Raw genomic sequence first — 23,577 nt, forward strand, 5'->3', positions numbered from 1 at the left:
AGACGACCAACCAAAGTCGTCGCCACTCCAAACATGTGTGTCGGCAACCGTCGGGGGAGTCTTGGCAGTCTGGACCTCACTGCTGCCACGCCCCGACTGAACTTGTGCCGCGTGCCAACACAAACACTGCCAGGACCGAACTAACTCATAACACAGGACGACCGGAAAGTGATAGCAGTCCAGCAAAGATAAAACGGCAGGGCTTATATTGATAAGCGCCTCTGCTGCCGCTCACACGGTAGGCAAGGCGGCAACTCAGTGACACCAGTAATCGAAATTAACATAACGAGGTGGTAGTATGGTGAAAACAGGATGTGAAATGAGATATGGCACGATCACGAGCTACGCATGGTTCATAAGCATTTAGATTTAAATCTGAATGGACAAAACACACCCATGAAACAATCATACCCATGAAACATCTGTTGACAACGAATCCGAAAGCCTCCCCCCCCCCCTCCACACACACAAACACACACTAAAAGAACAAAGTCAGTTCTCAGAAACATTATAGCCATAACTTCGTCATTGGATGAGGTGAAATCGGGTCGCATCCACATTCGTGCTTCAATGGATATAGAAATATGTAGCGCTGTCAAAATGAAAATGATGGGTACATCAATTAGTGTCACATGAAACTGAAAACCGTGGTTTCTTTACTACTACCTGAAAACATTTATATACCACGAAATAAAACACAAATGGATGACGTAGAAAGGTGATTTGTAGCCTGATTTCCACACATTGGCGAAAAAAGTAAAAGCAGTGGTAACGGGGTAAACAACAAGTAACGTTATGTTGGTACTATAATACTCTTACATAAAAATTCTACATGCAACCCAGTGTCGTAGAAATCCATTTGTGTCAACTGCAGACAACTGCCGATTTGTAGCGAGATGGGGAGAATGCGTAGTTAATGTTAATGTTAATGAATCCACAAGTATCTTACATCTGATGATACGAAGTTAATTCATCCAATGCGTCACATATTTATCGATTTGTGATTGATACAGTATTATTATTGCTTAAAAAAAGAAAAAAAACCTGGCTGTTGCATTAGTTAGTTCACTGGTCTCGAATTCTGGCGAACGGCGCTTCAGCTCCCCGTCTATCCATCCAACTTCCCGGTTTCTTTAGTTTTCCTTACTCACTTATGGAAAATGCCACAGTGATTGCTTTGGAAAGGACACGTCGATTTCCTATCCGATGCTTCCCCCAATCCGAGCTGGTTCTCGGTTTCTAATTTTCTAGTGATGTACGCAGCACTAAACCCCGACCTTCCTGCTTCTGAAAAAGTAAAAATTAACATTTTTTGGACATTTCTGAACGTGATTTCAGATACTAAGGAGAAAAGAAGGTAAGTATAAGTTGCTCTACAAAGTTAAAAAAGATGTAGAAACAAACAATGGAAACGAAGAAATAACAGAGGAAGAAAGGAAGTATTTAATACACAAATGACTCTTCCACAAAGAACAAAAATTACAGAATGAAATGATGATTTAACGAAACAAAACGACAAAAATGAGGGAAATGAAACTGTCATACCACTTTTCATTCGAAAGGAAAAGAAGTACGTGATAGTTTACAAATTAGTTTACTAGGTAGCTGGTTCTGAATCTCATACATTATTTCATGTTGTATGTATAAATAAATATTTAAGGTTGTACCAGTCTATTCTGTTTTTTTACTTTTTTAAAGTATTTTATTCACGATTGCACATTTTTCCCTAACACATCACTTTCTGTAATCAAGTAACCTAGTCCTATTTGGTTTCGCTATTTTCCGTCACCATCAACCTTATTTTCTACAACATGATCTGGAGCGGCTGTAGTCCGATGAAAAGCAAAATTATGATGTAGTTGACAACTTGATCAGACGAATGATCTGGATGTATAAATATACGCTGTAAGTCATGTACATTTCAAACACTCCTCTCACACACTTCATAGTCCGTTACGTAAGAGCCTTGTGGAACGCTGTTGTGAGGACGTCGTAAACAGGCCTTCGTGCGGGCGATAATGTGATTACGTACACCTTCGTTACTACGATGTAACACTTCATAAACACGCAACATGTGTTGCTAGTCAGCAATCAATACATTGTAGATCCATCGGATGCAAAATACACAATCTGCGTCCTTTAATACTTAAATATTTTTTCTCTCGTATTTATGCACATATGGGACACACAAGAAACAATTCAGAATATAAAATCAGCCTACTCCCACGGTTCAACTTTGGGTCCATTCCTATTCCGTATATATGTGAAAGACCTTCCACTTTATATTAAAAAAGGCGAATTCGTGCTTTTTGCACACGATAATAGCGTTATAAGAAATTCCATTGCAGAGAAAGCAACAGAAGAAATTATAAATCATCTTCTTCCAAAGAATTATTAAATGGTTCTCAAAAAATAGACTCTTCATAAATTCTGAAAGAACACATCACAATCAGTTTTGTAAAACAACTAATGTCATTCCAGCAACTGACATAGCATAAGCAAGATCCAGTAAACAGGGTAGAATGCTCCAAACTTTTGGGTGTACGTATTGATCAAACATTGAATTGGAAGAAGCATATTACTGAGCCACTCAAAAAGTGAAGTTCAGCTTCTTTTGCTCTTTGTTTAAGTGTTAATCTTGAAAACAAACGAATTTACCTCCTGACATATTTTGCATATATCTGCCAAATCATGTATTATGGAATAATTTCCTGAAGTAACTCACCACTGAAGAAAGAAAGTATTGATTGTAAAAATACGAGTAGTAAGAATAAAACGTGGCGTTCACCTACAGTAGTCATTTAGCTCCATTAAAAACAGCTAGGAATTTTAACTGCGCTGTCACAATACATATATTCCACAATGAAATAGTCATAAATAATCCATTTGAGAAGAATAATAAGGTTCACATCACACTAGAGGCAAAAACTACCTTTATTACCTATTATTAAAGCTATCAATGACTCGGAAGAGGACTCAACCTGTAGTAACGAATAAGTTCGACCATTTGTCCACCAACATAAAATGTATAACAGGTAGCAAAGCAAATTTTAAATCTAACATAAAAGGATTTCTCCTAGGCAACTCTTTCTATTTCATGGACAAATTTCTGTCTAAAAACTGGTAGCCTGTAAAAAATTGTTGTTTAGCACGCCTAAAACAAAAAATTTGTTCATTAATGTTAACATTAATCCCACATTATATTCTGTAAAGTGACTCATTCATTATCATTTCGATAAGACAATAGTTCAAATGGTCTAAGGAACACGTAACTGGCTAAAATAACTAACAGTGCAAATCAGTATGGTTACTCCAAGCACCTATCATGTCAGATCAACCTTGGTCTGTTCGTTTATGAGATCCAGATGGCAGCAGATAGCGGATTACACTTAATTCCGATTTTCTTGACATTCAGGAACCCTTTGGACAATTCTGGCAACGTGAAATAGTAAACGAAACAAGAGCATAGAGAATATTCGAACAGATACGAGTTTGGGTAGAAGACCTGCAGTTGTGCACAATTAGATAATATCGTTAGTAAATTGTTTGGACATTCGAGTGAGTTATAAATCCTGAGAGACTGTTACAAAGTTTGGCAGTAGACAAATAAAACTAATGCAATGTGCTTAAACACATGAAAAAAACGTGATACTGTCTGATTACGCGATTGTCAATCAGTCGCTGGAATCAGTCACAAACGTCAAGTGTCTAATAGTATTTGTGCAGAGCTATTTAAGATGGAGCGACCACATAATTCCAGGCGAGAGAAAGTAGCCAGAAGGTAGGCATACCCCAGACTCAGTGTAGTTTTTAAGGCAGTGTAATTTCTCTCGAAAGACATCACTTTAAAAAATTCCCATTTTGTCGGTTCCACAGGACTGTTCATCAGTCTGGGACCATTATCGAGTTAGAGTAATGGAAGATAATCGATAAGATCAAAGAAGAGCTGAACGACTCGTCAATGTTCGTTTACTCTGTTTGAGAATATCACAGAAATGCTCAACAAATTGTAGTGGTCGAACAAAAAAGATGTGCATCGGGAGGATGTACACATATTTCCAAGAGCCCATGTTACCAAAGTGGTCGAGAAATATATTACTTCCATCAATATAAATCTCAAGTGTAGTTGCATGAGTTGGAATAAAATTATGTGTTCGTTAATGTTAACACTAATCACGTATATATAACCCATAAACTAATTCGTTCCACATCATTTCGTTAAAAGAATCGTCGAATGATCTATGGAACATGTAACTAACTAACTTACGTTAATGAACAGGATGCAAAAATTTGAAAAATTCGGGATTTTACATAGAGGAACCAACAGTATTTCTGTTTAAGTTGCATTTGATAGTTCAATAGGAATGAGGCAAAGGATACAGGTCCCTCCACCACACACCATACACTCACTTGCTGAGTATGGACGCAGAAAAAGACGAAACATACTCGCCTTTGGAAATTTTGGAAATTTATAGTAAGTTCTATTGGCCCAAACTGCTGAGGTCATCGGTCCCTAAGCTTATCCTCTACTTAATCTAACTTTAAATTAACTTACACTAAGGACAACACACACACCCAAGCCCGAGGGAGGACTATTGCAATTTTGGCCATGTGGCCATTTTTAGGTGTTGTCCTGTAGACTATGTACTGCAGTAGTGAGTTGGTGCAACTCATATAAAAATATTAACAATCTTCAAAAAAAGAAACAGCATACAGATACGATGACGACCAGAGATGCACCTGTTAACCATACCACAGCAGAACTGTGTCAGCATTGAATTCAAGCAAGTACTCATTTGTGACGATGTACCATTCTCGTTGCACAATGCTCATATCACTTCCTACATTAATTCTTTTCTGGAAATCAGTGTCCGAAAAGGCGATGGCTTATCAGTGAAATACGTCACACTCGTATTTGTTGCTACTAAACTGACAACTACTGGTGGCGGATACCTAGAAATATCGGTGTAACCCTCCTTCCTAGCTCCCTTTGCTTGTGTAGCTTGTCAGCCGGTAACTCTGGGATAATATGGGAATGATATTTGCATCTGCAGAGCAATTTTAGTGCTTTTGAGGTGGATGTTATAGATATGAAAGTACCTCAAAGATGAAATAAAGTGATTGACTGTAGCCTACTTCCCTGAAAGTGTTACTAAGTGAAAATATTCCATCTGATCACCATTCCAGCAAATGTTGTTAAACTATGAACGTATATACAGGAGCATTCTGGTGCACTGAAATTTTTACAGATGTTACAGAAATATTGGTGGAGACAAAATATGTGGATTATGTCACACAAAGTTTGTATTTCCCATAGGAGTATTCAGCATTACAAACTGCTTAGGACTGAATATGTTGCTCTCGGAAATAGTGTTGATACAAAAAAAAAAAAAAAACTGAGAGTCAAACACGAAAATATAGTATCTCAAAAAAAGTTCATGACTGGTAACTGTAATCATGGGAACATATTCCAATGCGAATGCTGGTATTACAGCAAATACAAATAAATATGTTACTAATATCCCAAGGAACATATTATAGAACAGGTCTAATGCTTCATCTTTTTTGTTATTACAATAAAGAGAAATCAAATATTATAAAGTAATAAAATTCGTACTTTAATATATTATGTAATAATATATAATTAAATGTATTATACTGATGTATTTTATATTAATAAATTTATTTAAATATATTTGTAATTATGTTATCATAATAAATACAGTTAACTATTTGTATATAATATTTACAGTAATTGAAAAATTGTAATGATTGCAGTATATATATATATATATATATATATATATATATATATATATATATATATATATGTGTGTGTGTGTGTGTGTGTGTGTGTGTGTGTGTGTGTGTGTGTGTGTGATACAAAATTTAATTACTGTTATAAATAATTTTATTATATCATAATTAATCTTCCCCTAAAAAGTTTAATTAAAGAAAACTCGTAATTTTATATTCAATTAAATGTAAATATTTTACATTATTTTTTAAATTATAAAACAGAAAAAGAACAAAAAGTGGATAATTTCAAACAAAGGTACACATAAGCAAACACTAAAAAATTTTATTTATATATTAAGTAACTGAATAAAATAATGAAATGCCTGATTAAGGGGATAACTTTGTACATTTAAGTAAAGAAAGCCAAAGTACCTTCATTAAATATTATGTAAGACAGAATGAAATTATCTCATTTAGTATCAAAAACTACCATGTATCACACATCTAAATGTAATATTATAAAAATGTAAGCTAGCTGATAAATTCATATCCCTTTTACAGAGGCTTCAAAATTCTTCTTTTTAAATACCAACAACCATATAAAACTTGTCTTCCTATCAGAATTTATGATGGGATTACTTTTTTCATCTCATCAGACACCTGATTTGGAATTCGAATTGGACTACAACTACAGATCAACACACTTTCATTTATCCCACCTATTAGAAAATATTTGGAATATAATTATATAATACCAATCCCAAAGAAAGCAGGTGTTGACAGATGTGAAAATTACCGAACTATCAGCTTAATAAGTCACAGCTGCAAAATACTAACACGAATTCTTTGCAGACGAATGGAAAAACTGGTAGAAGCCGACCTCAGGGAAGATCAGTTTGGATTCCGTAGAAATGTTGGAACACGTGAGGCAATACTGACCTTACGACTTATCTTAGAAGAAAGATTAAGGAAAGGCAAAACTACGTTTCTAGCATTTGTAGACTTAGAGAAAGCTTTTGTCAATGTTGACTGGAATACTCTCTTTCAAATTCTAAAGGTGGCAGGGGTAAAATACAGGGAGTGAAAGGCTATTTACAATTTGTATAGAAACGAAATGGCAGTTATAAGAGTCGAGGGGCATGAAAGGGAAGCTGTGGTTGGGAAGGGAGTCAGACAGGGTTGTAGCCTCTCCCCGATGTTATTCAATCTGTATATTGAGCAAGCAGTGAAGGAAACAAAAGAAAAATTCGGAGTAGGTATTAAAATCCATGGAGAAGAAGTAAAAACTTTGAGGTTCGCCGATGACATTGTAATTCTGTCAGAGACAGCAAAGGACTTGGAAGAGCAGTTGAACGGAATGGACAGTGTATCTTGAAAGGAGGATATAAGATGAACATCAACAAAAGCAAAACGAGGATAATGGAATGTAGTCAAATTAAGTCGGGTGATGCTGAGGGTATTAGATTAGGAAATGAGACACTTAAAGTAGTAAAGGAGTTTTGCTATTTGGGGAGCAAAATAACTGATGATGGTCGAAGTAGAGAGGATATAAAATGTAGACTGGCAATGGCAAGGAAAGCGTTTCTGAAGAAGAGAGACTTGTTTACATCGAGTTTAGATTTAAGTGTCAGGAAGTCGTTTCTGAAAGTATTTGTATGGAGTGTAGCCATGTATGGAAGTGAAACATGGACGATAAATAGTTTAGACAAGAAGAGAATAGAAGCTTTCGAAATGTGGTGCTACAGAAGAATGCTGAAGATTAGATGGGTAGATCACATAACTAATGAGGAGGTATTGAATAGGATTGGGGAGAAGAGGAGTTTGTGGCACAACTTGACTAGAAGAAGGGATCAATTGGTAGGATATGTTCTGAGGCATCAATGTATCACCAATTTAGTATTGGAGGGCAGTGTGGAGGGTAAAAATCGTAGAGGGAGACCAAGAGATGAATACACCAAGCAGATTCAGAAGGATGTAGGTTGCAGTAGGTACTGGGAGATGAAGAAGGTTGAGCAGGATAGAGTAGCATGGAGAGCTGCATCAAACCAGTCTCAGGACTGAAGACCACAACAACAACAACATAATTATGAATGTATCATCAGTTAAATATTTCATTCTTCAAGCAATAGAATTGACAATACACTTATTTCCAATTTTATTGGTTCAAGTACTGTACCCAATTGTGTGAGAAAGGGAGTTATTTCTGTTCTTAGATCTAAATGATTGTTAATAATTCGCCAAGTGTGAACAGGACTCACACTCTGAATATACTTACAAACTTTATAGTTTATATAGATGGCTCTTGCATTCTGGGAATCAGGAATTTCGATAATTTTTGCCTGTTATCTTCATCGATATCGATACTTGCAAGATATTGGCCCAGAGAATTCCAAGACTTCCGAGAACATTTTAATTTCAAATTTTAAGTTAAACTTATTTCTGTAATTTGGCATTTGCTGTAGCAAATTCCTGAGAAAAAGAGTTCTTAATAGATGGACATACAGGCAGACAGATAATAAATGCCAAATAAAATATTTTTTCATGTGAAACAACTACTAATTAACAGTTTTCGTATTTTTTCCCTTACTTGAACCGTGATAACTTGCTGCCTTCCAAACAGCATGAATCTAAGTCAACCGGAATTACCCTAGAGATTGCCTGCCCGGCTGGCCGTGTGCTCTAACGCACCACTTTCTGGGCGGGAAGGAGCGCCTGGTCCCCAGCACGAATCCACCCAGCAGATTTGTGTCGAGGTCCGGTGAACCGGCCGGTCTGTGGATGGTGTTTAGGCGGTTTTCCATCTGCCTCGGCGAAAGAGGGCTGGTTCCCATTATTCCGCCTCAGTTACACTATGTCGGCAATTTCTGCGCAAACAAGTTGTCCATGTACGCGTACACCACCATTACTCTACCACGGCGGCAGAGGGGTGAAGTTGACTGTGGTAGTTGTTGTGAGGTTGTGGACCACTGTGGCTGTGGCAGGGACAGAGCCTCTCTGTCATTTTTAGGTCTCCGGTTAACATACAATACAATACATACAATACCCTAGAGATTTTTATGAGTGAGTTTGTGAGTATCAAAATATGACACCATTAGTCTTATCTTTTTATTCTACTGACTTACAAGCTTTAATCTTTTTCACAGTGAAGGGGCTGTAAACCTTAGTATGTGACATAAATGTCAACTTGGTATGTCTACCCATACCGAAGAAAGACGGTTCTTATGAGTCAGAAATACAGACAAGTGGATAACAAAGTGATCCTACAAGGATTCAGGTAAAAATTGGAGCTGCTCCATTGCACTTTGATTCCCAGTAGTTATCATTTGTTTAACAGTAATAACATGACAAAAAATTGTACCTACAACATTCACTTTCATTATTATTATTTCATAGGTTAATACTGACACTTTAGGAGGTATAAATCAAACGTGATTATGATAACATTTAGTGTGAATAATCAGAGAGAGAGAAAACATTTAAGAACTATACTTCATTATTTATACCTTGTTCAGACTGAGTTGTTGTTGTTATGGTCTTCAGTCCAGAGACTGGTTTGATGCAGTTCTCCATGCTACTCTATCCTGTGCAAGCTTCTTCATCTCCCAGTACCTACTGCAACCTACATCCTTCTGAATATGTTTAGTGTATCTCTTGGTCTCCCTCTACTATTTTTACCCTTTACACTGCCCTCAGACTGAGTATAGGTCTGTTATTCAAACAAATACATTTATTTTTTATTAATCAATTCTTTTTAGCAAGAAATATAAACATAAATAAAATTTATAATATTTTTAACAGTAGTATCATTTGGTGGACTACACTGTTCCAGTTATTTTTACCAGAACGAACTGTTATGCAATTACTTACAAAGAAAAATATTATAAAATAACAATTATATCAGTATTAACGGTTATTACATTGTAATATTGTACACAATATGTATTTTCAACCCTTATTATATCTTATACAGAAAACACATTATAAATAAGAATTAAATCTCAAAGGTGAAACTTTATTTTATCAATAATGGCTCTGATTCCAACACTAGGGTTAATCTCAATGTCAACTTTAATTTCCTTGTACTAAAAACTTAAGTTACGTAACTGAAAACCATCAATGTTATAAATAAACCAATAATATTTATACTTAGTAAAAGTTTACTCTCTAGAATTTCAGTCTATAATCATAACTGAATATAGCACATAAGTCTTGGTAGGAGGGAAAATTTCTTGTAAGTAGATTTACAGAGTTCCAGCTAGTAATCAGCCATCTTACTGCAAAAACTGTTATTCTCAACAAAGCATAAGAAAATTGGTACTTTATACTTATTTTAAGTATGAAGTACAATAGCAGAAACATCAAGAAGAATACTTATTTGGGATGAATTAGGGCAACCTGGATGTATAATTGCAGATGATCAAATTTAAAATGTACCAATTACAGCTTATGTAATTTTAAGACTTTTCTAATGCTTGTTATAATTGGCAGCTTTGGTAATTTACTTGTACCTTTAGTAACTGGAGTAACAGGTATAGCATTCCCTCAAATAAGTAATAATATATTTTTGGCTTTTACCTCCATATTAACTCTCCTTCTTAAGTCTGTTATAGTACACAATGGTGCTGGTACAAGGCGTAAGGTTTATCCCCAACTGGCAGGTGCTATTTCTCACAGAGAAAAGGCAGCCATAGGTGGAGGAGGAAGGGGGTTACTGGGGGCATTTGCCTCTAGTGAGAATTAATTCAGTCTACTAACTGCAGGACCTGGACTTTTACGAACTAAAATACCTGTAAGATTATCAGTGAAATGACTTATGTAAAACGTGTTATAAAAAGTAACTAAAACCTTCAAAGGAGACTAACGTCGCTATCTTTTTCTTTAAGAAGTCTCATTCTTTGAAGATGCACGAAAACTGTTGTGTTGCACAACATCTTACTGCTATTGTACGTGCAGAGGTTCTCAAAAAAGAGAGAACATCTGTTGACGGACAACAAATGCTTGTTGTTGTTGTGGTCTTCAGTCCTGAGACTGGTTTGATGCAGCTCTCCATGCTACTCTATCCTGTGCAAGCTTCTTCATCTCCCAGTACCTACTGCAACCTACATCCTTCTGAATCTGCTTAGTGTATTGATCTCTTGGTCTCCCTCTACGATTTTTACCCTCCACGCTGCCCTCCAATGCTAAATTAGTGATCCCTTGATGCCTCAAAACATGTCCTACCAACCGATCCCTTCTTCTAGTCAAGTTGTGCCACAAACTTCTCTTCTCTCCAATCCTATTCAATACCTCCTCATTAGTTACGTGATCTACCCACCTTATCTTCAGCATTCTTCTGTAGCACCACATTTCGAAAGCTTCTATTCTCTTCTTGTCTAAACTATTTATCGTCCATGTTTCACTTCCATACATGGCTACACTCCATACAAATACTTTCAGAAACGACTTCCTGACACCTAAATCTATACTCGATGTTAACAAGTTTCTCTTCTTGAGAAACGCTTTCCTTGCCATTGCCAGTCTACATTTTATATCCTCTCTACTTCGACCATCATCGGTTATTTTACTCCCTAAATAGCAAAACTCCTTTACTACTTTAAGTGTCTCATTTCCTAATCTAATTCCCTCAGCATCACCCGACTTAATTTGACTACATTCCATTATCCTCGTTTTGCTTTTGTTGATGTTCATCTTATATCCTCCTTTCAAGACACTGTCCATTCCGTTCAACTGCTCTTCCAAGTCCTTTGCTGTCTCTGACAGAATTACAATGTCATCGGCGAACCTCAAAGTTTTTACTTCTTCTCCATGAATTTTAATACCTACTCCGAATTTTTCTTTTGTTTCCTTTACTGCTTGCTCAATATACAGATTGAATAACATCGGGGAGAGGCTACAACCCTGTCTCACTCCTTTCCCAACCACTGCTTCCCTTTCATGCCCCTCGACTCTTATAACTGCCATCTGGTTTCTGTACAAATTGTAAATAGCCTTTCGCTCCCTGTATTTTACCCCTGCCACCTTCAGAATTTGAAAGAGAGTATTCCAGTCAACATTGTCAAAAGCTTTCTCTAAGTCTACAAATGCTAGAAACGTAGGTTTGCCTTTTCTTAATCTTTCTTCTAAGATAAGTCGTAAGGTCAGTAGTGCCTCACGTGTTCCAACATTCCTACGGAATCCAAACTGATCTTCCCCGAGGTCCGCTTCTACCAGTTTTTCCATTCGTCTGTAAAGAATTCGCGTTAGTATTTTGCAGCTGTGACTTATTAAACTGATAGTTCGGTAATTTTCACATCTGTCAACACCTGCTTTCTTTGGGATTGGAATTATTATATTCTTCTTGAAGTCTGAGGGTATTTCGCCTGTCTCATACATCGTGCTCACCAGATGGTAGAGTTTTGTCATGACTGGCTCTCCCGAGGCCATCAGTAGTTCTAGTGGAATGTTGTCTACTCCCGGGGCCTTGTTTCGACTCAGGTCTTTCAGTGCTCTGTCAAACTCTTCACGCAGTATCTTATCTCCCATTTCGTCTTCATCTACATCCTCTTCCATTTCCATAATATTGTCCTCAAGTACATCTCCCTTGTATAAACCCTCTATATACTCCTTCCACCTTTCTACCTTCCCTTCTTTGCTTAGAACTGGGTTTCCATCTGAGCTCTTGATATTCATACAAGTGGTTCTCTTTTCTCCAAAGGTCTCTTTAATTTTCCTGTAGGCAGTATCTATCTTACCCCTAGTGAGACAAGCCTCTACATCCTTACATTTGTCCTCTAGCCATCCCTGCTTAGCCATTTTGCACTTCCTGTCGATCTCATTTTTGAGACGTTTGTATTCCTTTTTGCCTGCTTCATTTACTGCATTTTTATATTTTCTCCTTTCATCAATTAAATTCAATATTTCTTCTGTTACCCAAGGATTTCTATTAGCCCTCGTCTTTTTACCTACTTGGTCGTCTGCTGCCTTCAACACTTCATCCCTCAGAGCTACCCATTCTTCTTCTACTGTATTTCTTTCCCCCATTCCTGTCAATTGTTCCCTTATGCTCTCCCTGAAACTCTCTACAACCTCTGGTTCTTTCAGTTTATCCAGGTCCCATCTCCTTAAGTTCCCACCTTTTTGCAGTTTCTTCAGTTTCAATCTGCAGTTCATAACCAATAGATTGTGGTCAGAATCCACATCTGCCCCTGGAAATGTCTTACAATTTAAAACCTGGTTCCTAAATCTCTGTCTTACCATTATATAATCTATCTGAAACCTGTCAGTATCTCCTGGCTTCTTCCATGTATACAGCCTCCTTTCATGATTCTTGAACCAAGTGTTAGCTATGATTAAGTTATGCTCTGTGCAAAATTCTACTAGGCGGCTTCCTCTTTCATTCCTTCCCCCCAATCCATATTCACCTACTATGTTTCCTTCTCTCCCTTTTCCTACTGACGAATTCCAGTCACCCATGACTATTAAATTTTCGTCTCCCTTCACTACCTGAATAATTTCTTTTATCTCGTCATACATTTCATCCATTTCTTCATCATCTGCAGAGCTAGTTGGCATATAAACTTGTACTACTGTAGTAGGCATGGGCTTTGTGTCTATCTTGGCCACAATAATGCGTTCACTATGCTGTTTGTAGTAGCTAACCCGCACTCCTATTTTTTTATTCATTATTAAACCTACTCCTGCATTACCCCTATTTGATTTTGTATTTATAACCCTGTAATCACCTGACCAAAAGTCTTATGGTTAGAAAATCTTTCAACATTTGCTCAAACAAATGTACATAATTTGATATTCCTCTTTAGTTAAAATAAATAAAAAAACTTGACACAGTAATATCGATATTTCAGAAGTGGAGATTACATTTGATGCAGTACTGAAAGAGAATATCAACTTCTTTTTTCAATACACATGCAGTAAGCTACGCAACATTGCAGATAGACAGATGAATCATCAATTTATTTTCAATACATGCAGTTACATTCTTCAGCACCATTGTTGCGTTTTTTGTGTTTTTAGTTCTTTGCAGCTATAAAAGAGTGACTTGTTGTGCTACAAATGAAAGTTAATCAAAAAAAGAGAAAAAAACAGCCATCTTAAAAATGACATTAAATAAAATATTTTACCTATATGACGAGAAATGAAACATTAAATTTACATTTCTGTAGTCAGAATACTCAGGATTTTAGTACTTGTGGAATAAGTGTGGCTCTTAAGAAAAGAATAATTATTACGTATCAACAGACACTGGATGTTACTAATAAGCTACAACAAAATGAAATCAACTTACCGATCGGCTGAGTAACGTGATGTGCGTGGTCTACATCTACATCCTCATCTGCAACTCCATAAATAACTCACAAGCCACCATAACATGCGTGGCCGAGGACACATTATTACGGTTGTCTATACCAAAGTAGCAACGCAAGAAGATAGTAAGAATTTGGAGAACGACCTGTAGAGAACTGATGATTGGAGCAGGCTCTGGCAGTTGGCCCCGAACGTAAATAAATGTAACATATTGCGCATAAGTAGGAAAAGAAATCCACTTCTGTACAGCTACACCATGGATGACAAACAGCGGAGACAGCGTCTGCCATAAAATATCTAGGGGTAACTATCCAGAAAAGCTTTAAGTGGAATGACCACATAAAAAAGATAGTGGGAAAAGCAGACTTCAGACTCAGATTCATCGGAAGAATCTTAAGGAAATGTAACTCATCCACGAAAGAAGTGGCTTATAAGGCGTTTGTTCACCCGATCCTTGAGTATTGTTCATCTCTCTGGGATCCCTCGTAGGACTGATAGTGGAGACAGAGGAAATCCAACGAAGAGCGGCGCGTTTCGCCACGGGATCGTTTAGCAGGTGTGAGAGCGTCACGAAAATGGTAACCAAGTTCCACTGGCAGACGCTACAAGAAAGGCGTTGTGCATCACGGGGAGATTTGCTATTGAAATTTTATGACAGCACTTTTCAGGATGAGTCGGACAACACATTACTTCCCCCCACATACACCTCGCGTATTGACCACGAGGAGAAAATTCGAGAAATTAGAGCCAATACAGAGGCTTACCGACAATCATTCTTCCCACGCATTATTCGCGAGTGGAACAGGGTTGGAGGGATAAGGTACTGGTTCCGAAAGTACCCTCCACCAAACACCATTAGGTGGCTTGCGGAGTAGGATGTAGATGCACATCCCTTTCCTGTTCCACTCGCAAAGAGAACAAGGGAAGCGATTCCGTGTATGTCTCTATACTCGAGACAATTTCTCTTACCTTGTCCTTACAGTCCTTGAGTGAAATGTAAGTTGGCGGCAGTAGATTCTTTCGGGCAGCCAGCTCCAAATGATAGTTCTCTTTCTCAGAAGTGTTTGACGAAAAGTACAAGGTGTGTAAGACAACTAACGGGATTGGTTTTTTTATGTACCTATTTTCACTCTGCAGCGGAGTGTGCACCGATATGAAACTTCCTGGCAGATTAAAAATGTGTGCCGGACCGAGACTCGAACTCGGGACCTTTGCCTTTCGCGGGCAAGTGGTCTACGATTTTTTTTTTTTTCGGGGCGGACGTCAAAAGACTTCCGTTCAAATTGATCGTTGGTTCCTTGACTCAGTTTTTTTATTACAGAGAGCACGCAGCCCTCTGACCGAACACGCTGAGCTACCGTGCCGGCGTTCAACTGAGCTACCCAAGCACGACTCACGCCCCGTCCCCACAGCTTTACTTCTGCCAGTACCTCGTCTCCTGCCTCCCAAAGTTTATTGAAGCTCTCCTGCGAACCTTGCAGAACTAGCACTCCTGAAAGAAAGGATATTGCGGAGACATGGCTTATCCACAGCCTGGAAGATGTTTCCAGAATGAGATTTTCACTCTGCGACGGAGCGTGCGCTGATATGAAACTTCATGGCAGATTAAAGAGACGAAGTACAGGCAGAAGTAAAGTTGAGAGGACGGGGCGTGAGTCGTGCTTGGGTAGCTCAGTTGGTACAGCACTTGCCTGCGAAAGGCAAAGGTCCCGAGTTCCAGTCTCGGTCCGGCACACAGTTTTAATCTGCCACGAGGTTTCATATCAGTGCACACTCCGCTGCAGAGTGAAAATCTCATTCTGGAAACATCCCCCAGCTTATGGCTAAGCCATGTTTCCGGAATATCCTTTCTTTCAGGAGTGCTAGTTCTGCAGTGTTCGCAGGAGAGCTTCTGTAAAGTTTGGAAGGTAGGAGACGAGGTACTACCTACGTTTTTATTTTTTCAAATAACGATATTGTCCGCTTCAAAGTAGTTCCCTTCGGCAACTATACGCCGGTGGAGTCATTGTTCCCAGTCTGCAGCGCTGAAAGTTTTCAAGTGGCAGGGCCTTTAACATGTCGCTCACGTTCTTTTGACTGTTCTCCAGAGTCTCAAAATGACGTCCTTTTAAGTAATTTTTGTATTTCGGGAAAAGAAAAAGTCACAATGACTCAAATCAGGTGAATAGAGCGGCTATGGAACATGCCTTTTGAATCAAAAATTCCGTGATGGAAGTGGTAGTGTGACATGGGGCGTTGTCGTGCTGCAGCATCCAATTGTCTGCAATGTCCCGTCTCATGCGATTAACAGTTCTGATTTCGCAAAAGCATTCACACGTTCGGCGTTTTCGTCGGTGTTTGGAGTTGGAGGTCTTCCTGAGTGAGGGTCACCTTCAGAGTGTCTTTTGGCCTTCCAAAAATGATCTGAGTCAGTGAAAACTTGTGCTCTTGATAATGAATCTACCCCATAGGCTTGTTTCAACTTTTCAAAGGTCACACCCGGGGATTGAGCAAGTTTAACACAAAATTTGACGGCATAACGTTGCCCTAAGTTCCGCTGTTCCGTTTTCGTAACACACAAGAAAAACTCATAACTGATGTCGCTCTCAAAAATCACGTGATAGCCGTACGGAGCTGAAACTGGGACTGAGCATCTGGAAGGGATGAACACACCGGTCTACACTAGTAGAACAACACAGGGCAGTGTTGTCAATCTATTAATTTTCTGACATACTCTATACGTCGGCTACCCTCCAGGGATTTCCATTTGAGTTCAGGAAGCATCTCCGTAATACTTGTGTGTTGATCAAACCCACCGGTAACATATCTAATAACGCTTCCGACTTTGTTCGCTGTCTTCCTTTAATCCGATCTGATGTATATCCAAGACTCCCGAGAAGTACTCAAGAATAGGCCGAACTAGTGAGCTATAAGCGATCTGCTTTTGTAGGTCAACTAGACTTACCTAAAATTGTCCCAGGTAACTGAAGCCAAAGCTTCACCTCCCCTGCTACCACCTTACGTGCCTAGATAATTAACCGACTTGACTGTGTCAGACAGCATGCCACTTTGTTTTCTTTTTTACACTTCATTTTATTTCTCGCTATAATGAACGATGAATTAAAAAATTTAAATATATTTAAAGAGTTAAATTTATGTGCATAAAATTAAAATATTCAGCTTAGTTACGATGACTACCCTTTGTATGTAAAAAGACTATAGGTTACCACATTGTAGCACATTTATAAAATTTTACCACGAGCCGCCACTGATGGCAGATACAGGTACGTCATCTCATTTTTCTTCAGTTCTTTGCCAGAGTTCATGAATTACAGGAACTTGCGAGTGGCGGACGTGCCATTTTCCCCCCGAAATTATTACCATACGTTTACAGTGGGTAAGAGATCTGGATAATTTGCTGGCCAGGCAACAGTCGAACACCCTCTGTATCGGGATAGTTAACGGCAGCAAGGGCAACATACAGTCATGCACTGAGCACCAAACGCATAGATTTTTCCACTGTATTTAAATACAGTATGTGAAATAACACTAAATCCTGGTAATTTTAAAAGGTAAACTCCTGGACGATCAAGGAATCAGAATAAGCGTTGGTAGAAAATAGGATCACCCATTCCTGCAGGATCACAAATAGATGTATTTCAGTTTTGGTCTTTCAATACACTGCTTAGTCACGTCGTTGTGCCTACCTGTCAAAAGCCTGGGTAAATACCTTTTGCAGCGCGTACCGCTGCGAGACGTGCGAGAGAAGTCAGTGAGTTCCGGGAGGGACCGGAAGGTACACTATGTGATCAAAAGTATCCGGATATCCCCCCAAAACGTACGTTTTTCATATTAGGTGTATTTTGGTGCCACCTACTGGCAGGTACTCCATACCAGCGACCTCAGAAGTCATTACACATCGTGAGAGAGCAGAATGGGGCGCTCCACGGAACTCACGGACTTCGAACGTGGTCAGGTGATTGAGTGTCACTTGTGTCATACGTCTGTACGCGAGATTTCAACACTCCTAAACATCCCTAGGTCCAATGTTTCAGATGTGATAGTGAAGTGGAAACGTGAAAGTAGACGTACAGCACAAAAGCGTGCAGGCCGACGTCGTCTGTTGACTGACAGAGACCGCCGACAGTTGAAGAGGGTCGTAATGTGTAATAGGCAGACATCTATCCAGACCATCACACAGGAATTCCAAACTGCATCAGAATCCACTGCAACAACTATGACTGTTAGGCGAATTTCATGCTCGAGCGGCTACTCATAAGCCACACATCTCGCCGGTAAATACCAAACGAGGCCATCCGATGGCAGGGTGTGTGTCTCCTGAATGCCTGGTGAACGTAATCTACCAGCGTGTGTAGTGCCAACAGTAAAATTCGGAGGTTGTGGTGTTAAGGTGGTACTATCACAGCACAGGCCTACATTGATGTTTTAAAGGCCTTCTTGCTTCCCACTTTTGAAGAGAAATTTGAGGATGGCGATTGCATCTTTCAACAGGATCGAGCACCTGTTCATAATGCACGGCCTGTGGCGGTGTGGTTACACGACAATAACATCCCTGTAATGGACTGACCTGCACGGAGTCCTGACGTGAATCCTATAGAACACCTTTGGAATGTTTCGGAAACGCCGACTTCTTCTTACCAGGCCTCTGCGACCGACATCCATATCTCTCCTCAGTGCAGCACTCCGTGAAGAATGGGCTGCCATTCCCCAAGAAACCTTCCAGCATCTGATTGAACGTATGCCTGCGAGAGTGTAACCTGTCGTCAAGGTTGAAGTTGGGCCAACACCGTAATGGATTCCAGCACACCGATGGAGGGCTCCGCGAACTTGTAAGTCATTTTGAGTCAGGTGTCCGGATACTTTTCAACACATAGCTGACTCCAGGGCTGCTAGGCGCTAGGTTTCTCGGCTGGGGATCCATGGTGCGAACAGTCCGATCGAGGTGGTCCCACAGATTCTCCATAGGGTTCTAATCCATGAGTTTGATGGCCAGAGGAATACAGAGCACCCTGGTGCTATTCGAACCATCCACATACACTGAGGGCTGTGTGAGACGTTGCATTGTCCTGCAGGTAGATGACATCGTGCCGAGGAAAAACAAACTGCATGCAGGGGTGTACATGATCCCTAAGGATAGACTCATAGTTGTGTTGCTCCTTTGTGGCTACAAGAATGACGAGATCACCAAGGGCATGCCACGAAAACATTCCTCCTCCTGAATGGACCCTTTGCTTTTAGACGTTTCACATAATACCTGCGAACGGCCATCTATCTCGTGGAGTATTAAACGTGGTTCTTCAGGAAAGGCCAGCTGTCGCCATTCAGTGGACTTTCAGTTTCGTTACTGGCGAGCAAATTCCAGACTTCTTCGTCGATGAACAGCAGTCGGCGGAGGACCATACGCAGAGACACTCGCTGCCGTCATCGTCATTTACCACTGTCACATACCATGGCCCGTGGTGCAACACGGTTGCCTCGGCGCCGATTTAGGATTTGCGATGCACGGTATACTTTAACCACAGCGACACGAAAAACTTTACAAACTTAGTCGTTTCGGAAATACTTCCACTCTTGATCCCCTTTTGTAAGTCAGACAAAACGATCAGTGAGACCTTAACTTTTCCCGGCGAATTGAATGTTCAAATAACTTAAGGGTTTGCTGCAGGGTGACGCCGTCGAAATTTCCTTGCACATTTCTTCCTCCTTGCATTTGTGCCTTGAGAATGGCAGGGTGTGCTCCTGTCGAAATATCGGCGGTGTTCGACGATGTCACTCGGCAAACCCTTAAGTTATTTGAACAAAACGCTCCGTTTCCGCATTATGATAACGACTGCACTGTTGTCCGCGTTCTCCCGACACGCCTTATACAGCCTTCACTGCTAGCGCTGCCACCTTCCATCCGTGAGTGGTTATCGTGCATTGGCGGTAGTAAAAGTAATGTAGCTGGACCATGTGAAACTCTTTCATCAAAACAAAGTGAGAATATTGAAGAAAGGCTTAGCGTGTTCTGGTTTACTTTCAGTGAAGCTCTTTCAGGAACGTTTGAAACACTGCTCGAAGGCCGGCCGGAGTGGCCGTATGGTTCTAGGCGCCGCAGTCTGGAACCGAGGGACCGCTACGGTCGCAGGTTCGAATCCTGCCTCGGGCATGGATGTGTGTGATGTCCTTAGGTTAGTTAGGTTTAATTAGTTCTAAGTTCTAGGCGACTGATGACCTCAGAAGTTAAGTCGCATAGTGCTCAGAGCCATTTGAACCATTTGAACTGCTCGAAGAACTTGAGAGCTAATACGGATATCGTTTCCCTTCAGAAACTGTGATACCATTGGCAGAGCTCATATGATCATTCAGAAACATCATACCTAAGCGTGAGTGACAAAAAGATGAAGTTGCTACCAAAATACGATATCAATTGGTAGAATATTTGCTCAAAGTTCGTGTCGCACATTGGAACTGCAGATGAAAGCAAATCATGCAATTCTTTCTTGATGGCATCAACGACGACAAAACCTTTCCGGAAAGCGTAACATACTGAGTGCTGCTTGTGAGCTATGAATTTCATATGAAAATCGTATGTTACTATAGGATGACGTACACAGAGCAGACCTGTGTGAAAACCAGAGCTGAATATTGCGTTACCCTTATCCTCCAACTCACGTGTCGCTTATCTGCAGTTATCAGCAGTAACACAAAGCGCTTGCTACCATATGACCTTGCCCTTAGCAGATTTTTTTCATCTTGTTTTTAAACATACTATATTGTGAAAAATGAGTGTTTTGTGTGTCTCCCGGAGACAAAGATGTAAGTGCAGCGTTTTAATTCTTGTTGTGTGGAAACATTCACTACAACGAATTAGCGAACTATTGTAATGTTTCAATTCATAATACTGACTTGATTTTTCCAGCCTACTTCTTCGATCGTACGGACTTAACTACTCTGTGCTCCAGTTTGAAGACAATAACATCATGTGGCTGATACTTACACTCCATTACTCCACCATTAGCTTATTTATTAATAGTTTAGCGTCTGCTACTTCGCTATCGTAGACTGTACGGTCCGCACACGTTTTTTTTTCCTTTGATCAAATTTTTGTGTTGTTCACCTACTTCGACATCTTCTAAACTTTTCACGCTAATTAAGGCCATATTAGGATGATATTTACCGAATGCACTTCTCACGAAAAAGCAGTTCTGGTAGCTGGAGACCAATGTTTTTGTTAATCATGCATTTTGCGTTCTTGTGGTGGTATTCCCATAGAAACGTTGATCCCCTAAAACAGAGAAGTAAAATACCAGTTTTTTCAGATTTAGTTTTAAATTTTTTTAACATAACGAAATACTTTCTTAAAAATTTTCTTCCCTTTTTTCACCCTCTTGGGGGTCGAATTTCCAAAAACAGTGAAACACCTATTTTTTATTTTTAACGGACATAAGAAAATGCTTTCATAATGAAAAAATTTCATATGACTTTTCATCTCCTATTTCACTCCCTTAGGGGGTTGAATTTCCAAAAACATTGAAACAAGTATTTTTTATTTCTAGCCGAGAAGTCAAATACCAGTTTTCATAGGTGTAGCTTTAAAAATACTTGAAAGTTATTTAATAACGATTTATTTTCAAAACAACTTTTCATCCACTGTTTCACCTCCCATAGCGATTAAATTTCCAAAAATGTTGAAACAAGGTATTTCTTTTATTCTGAGGGAGAAACCAAACACCAATTTTCATATGTTTAGCTTCAAAATGCATTAATAGCGACATATTAAAAGAACCATCCATCCCTATTTTACGTTCTCAGGGATGAAATTTTTGAAAAATCCTTCTTAAACCACGCGTACAGTATAAAATCAACATCCACTCCTAATTTCAGGTTTCTGTCCTTAGCGATTTGTCCTGGGAGCTGATGAGTCAGTCAAGACATTGTCTTTTACGCATATAGATAGATTGCTGCAGTAGATCGGTTTGCAGTTGTAACACCTAATACCAGCCTATAGTGTCTCTCACTCGTAGAACCTATTTTATGACATTTATGCACTGCTATATCACTATTGTTTTATCCATTACATAAACTGCACTGAAGGGCGAAAGAAACTGGTATAGGCATACGTATTCAAATACATAGATATGTAAATGGGCAGAATACGGAGCTGCGGTTGGCAACACCATTGTAAGACAAGAAGTTGTTAGATCGGTTACTGCTGCTACAATGCCAGATTATTAAGATTTAAGTGAGTTTGAACGTGGTGTTATAGTCGGCGCACAAGTGATAGGACATAGCATCTCCGAGGTAGCGATGAAATGGGGCTTTTCCTATACGACCATTTCAAGAGTGTACCGTGAATATAACGAATCCGGTAAAACATCAACTCTCCAACATCGCTGCGGCCGGAGAAAGATCCTGCAAGAACGGGACCAACGACGACTCAAGAGAATCTTTCAACTTAACATAAGTGCACCCCTTCCGTAAATCGCTGTAGATTTCATTTCTGGGCCATCAGCAAATGTCAGCTTGCGAACCATTCAACGACACGTCATCGATATGAGCTTTCGGAGCCGAATGACCACTAGTGTACCATTGATGACTGCACGATGCAAAGATTTACTCCTCGCCTGGACACGTCAACACCGAAATTGGACTGTTGATGACTGGAAACATGTTGTCTGGTCGGACGAGTCTCGTTTCAAATTGTATCGAGCGGATGGACGAGTACGGGCATGGAGACAACCTCATGAATCCATGGATCCTGCATGTCAGCAGGGGACTGTTCAAGCTGGCGGAGGCTCTGTAATGGTGTGGGGCGTGTGCAGTTGGAGTGATATGGTACCCCTGATACGTCTAGACACGACTCTCACAGGTGACACGTAATTAAGAATCCTGTCTGATCACCTGCATCCATTCATGTCCATTGTGGATTCCGACGGACTTGGGTAATTACAGCAGCACAGAGCGACACCCCACACGTCCAGAATTGTTACAGAGGTGCTTCAGGAACACTTCTGCTGGCCACCAAACGCCCCAGACATGAACATTAATATGCATATCTGAGATACTTTGCAACATGCTGTTCTGAAGAGATCACCATCACCTCGTGCTCTTACGGATTTATGGACTGCTTTGCAGGATTCATGGTGTCAGTTCCCTCCATCACTATTTCAGACCGGTTGAGTCCATGCCACTCGTGTTGCCGCACTTCAGCGTGCTCGCCCAGGCCCTACACGATATTAGGAAGGTGTACAAGTTTCTTTGGCTCTTCACTGTAAAAGAGTGAGCCTGGCTATGGTCAGTACAAATGAATGCACCAATCATTACAAAAGAAAGAAAGGAGATTTGGTGCTTTATTAAGGATCTTGCTGCCTTGATGTATTAGCGCACGACTGACTTTCAATCTTAAATTATGTCGTTACGCTATGACACGTTTCATCAAAATCGAACAACCGATTGACCGAGGAGGAGCAGTTTACTGCAAAGTTGTTTACGGGCGTTAGTGTACTTTTTTCTGTATGAGACCCGGTACAAGACAGTTTATACGAGCCTTCT

The sequence above is a fragment of the Schistocerca nitens genome, chromosome 8 (genome assembly GCF_023898315.1).
Source record: "Schistocerca nitens isolate TAMUIC-IGC-003100 chromosome 8, iqSchNite1.1, whole genome shotgun sequence".
Lineage (NCBI taxonomy): Eukaryota > Metazoa > Arthropoda > Insecta > Orthoptera > Acrididae > Schistocerca > Schistocerca nitens.